The sequence below is a fragment of the Macadamia integrifolia genome, chromosome 8 (genome assembly GCF_013358625.1).
Source record: "Macadamia integrifolia cultivar HAES 741 chromosome 8, SCU_Mint_v3, whole genome shotgun sequence".
Classification (NCBI taxonomy): domain Eukaryota; kingdom Viridiplantae; phylum Streptophyta; class Magnoliopsida; order Proteales; family Proteaceae; genus Macadamia; species Macadamia integrifolia.
Window position 1 is genome coordinate 24,337,806 of NC_056564.1, and position 2,889 is coordinate 24,340,694.

At 39.8% G+C, this 2,889-nt stretch overlaps 1 pseudogene; it reads left to right on the top strand.

The window, feature by feature from the left end:
- The first annotated feature begins 243 nt into the window (after positions 1–243).
- Positions 244–2,164, top strand: LOC122086826 (annotated as a pseudogene).
- The last annotated feature ends 725 nt before the right edge of the window (positions 2,165–2,889 follow it).

A 2,889-nucleotide genomic window follows, 5' to 3' on the forward strand; every position in this document is an offset into this window, starting at 1 on the left:
TTGGCCATATTGACCTTCAATTCCTAAAAATCACTGGAATCAGTTGGGTGCGATCCTACTAGTTTCTAGGGACCTCAATTAGTATGATGAAAGATTATAGTAATTATGATATTCATACTCCTTTACAGCAGGCTATTTAAGAAAGCACCTCGCCTACCCAACTTTTCCTCCTCTGGAACCACCATTGAAGCAGTAAAGGAATATCCCACAAATCTAAGCTGTTGCATTACCGACATCTAATCCTGTGCCTTCAACAAGAACCTCACTAAAGGAAAAGAAATCCATTCATGTTTGGTTGTCACCGGTTTACTCTGCTCCCCCTTCTCCATCACTAGCTTAATCAATATGTACTCCAAATGCAATCTACTAGGTGATGCCCTTTCCATCTTTAGTGGAGCCCATGATCGAAATATCTTTGCTTGGAATGCCACCATTGTTGGGTTGATCACGAATGGTCTATCTCGTGGTGCATTTGAATTTTACCAGAGAATGAGGTTGGAAGGTGTAGCCCTGACAAGTACACGTTTCCTTGTCTCATCAAGGCTTGTTCTAAACTAGAAGATTCATTCTGTGGTCTTTAAGATTGTTCTGGAATGTAATGACTTTGTTTCCAGTGCCCTGATCAATTTTTATCTAAAATTTAACTTCGTTAAAGAAGCACAGAAACTGTTCGAAGAGTTATCTGACAGAGATGTTGTTTTGTGGAATGCGATGATAATTGGCTATGCTTAAATAGGGGAAATTAAATTGTCTTTGCAAGTTTTTGAGAGAATGGGGAAAGAAGGGGTTGTCCACAGTAACTTCACACTCACTGGGATCTTATCGGTCTTTGCTATGATTGGTGATCTTAACAATGGGAGAACTGTTTACGGATATGCAATGAAAATTGGCTGTGAATCAGAGATTGTAGTGGCTAACTCATTGATTGACATGTATGGACAATGCAATTGTATTTCAGAAGCAATTATAGTTTTTGAGATGATGCTAGAGAGGATGTTGTCTAATGGAACTCAATCATTTTGGTTCATGAGCGGTGTGGTGATCATGATAAGACCCTCAGGCTTTTGAGAGGATACAAAAAGCTGGGGTTCTGTCAGATACTATCACCATTGTTGTTGTCCTTCATGTGTGCTCTAATTTGGCTGCATTGATGAGTGGTCAGGAGATTTATGGGTACATGATTGTTAATGGGTTGATGAAAGATGACTATGGCGAGGACATTGCTGACTTGTACGTGGACAATGCAGTCCTGGACATGTATGTGAAATGTGGGAGCCTGAGGGATCCTTGCATATTCTTTCACAAGATGAGAAAGAGGGATGTCGCATCATGGAACATCATGATTATGGATTATGAACAGCATGGGTTGGGTAATGAATCCTTAAATGTGTTCCTGTGTATGAATGAGTCCAATGCAAGGCCAGATGAAGTCACCTTCATTAGTGTCGTATCTACTTACAGTCATGCATTCCTAGTAGACTGAGGACACAATATCGTTGCTCACATGAAGGAGGATCATGGTGTGGTTCCCACCATTAAGCACTATGCCTGTGTGGTTGACATGCTGGGTCAAGCTGGGCGGCTTGATCAAGCTTACGAGTTGGCTCTGGAGATGCCAATTGAACCCAACCCAGTAGTTTGGAGGGCATTCCTAGCTTCATGTTGGCTCCATGGCAACAAAAAACTGGCTGAGTTTGCATTGCAGCGATTGTTAGAGTTGGAGCCAGAGCATTGAGGAAGCTATGTGTTGATGTCCAACATCTATAGAACCGTAGGCCTGTATGAGGAAGTATCAGACATCAGACACACATTGAGGGAAAAAAACGTTAGGAAGACACCAAGATGCAGGTGGGTTGAGCTGAAGAGTAGTGTGCATGTTTTTGTTACAGCAGATCGAACCCATACTGAATGTGATTGTATTTATGAGGAATTGGATGGATTGTATGGGCATCTACATGAGTATGGATATGTACCAAATGCTAGGCATATGTAAATATAACTATAAACCATTTTCATTCTTTAATGGCCAAGGGAAGAAAGGGGCTCTTCATTTTGATAAGGCCTATGCTTTGGGTTAAAACCATACGGCACCACACCACCACATCCAATGAAGATGCAGTGTCTTCTGGCCCTGCCGACTCTAGAATCAGTTTGATTCAGTTATACCATTTACTATGGACCTCAATTTATTAGATGAAGATAATGACAGTGATTATCTGTACTCACGTAGAAAGTTTAAAAGAAATTTCTCATTATCGCCATCAGCTTTTTTTTTAAGATTTTTGTACCCCATTTTGGCTGTAAAAAATAACACAAGTTTTGGATAATTAATATCAGAATCTTCCAATTGAGATGGTACTTTGTTTAAATCTTATTTATTTATTACTTTATTTTTTGATATTTTCTTACTTCAGATAAATTGTAGAAAACAAAAAAAGAACAACAAAGATTGAGTGTGGATGGGGTAGATATCTATCATTGAATCCAACACCTTTAGTTGATCTAGGTAGTTGTTTTTGTGAGTTTAAGGGGTTGAGATACACCACAAGATATTCAAGGTATAAGAATAAACTGAACTCTCATTACAGGAATGAGCATTTTAATTTTCCCAACCAAATAAAAGGATCGCTCTTCCCATTATTTTCTAGAACAGTTTGGGGTCCCTGTGTTCTGGTGGGATCGAGTCAGCAAGCCCTTGGAATCTGTCACTGGTTCAAGAGTTCTACTTTTGACCGGACTGCCTTCAAGATGACATCCAGGGTGAGTTATTATGGACATTTGACCATGGGTAGTACATTAAACTTACAACCAGCCATGAAAGCAGAGTCCCTCCACTGAAGCCAATTCCCAGCTGTGTGAACATAGCATATAGTATAAGATTTGTTCTAT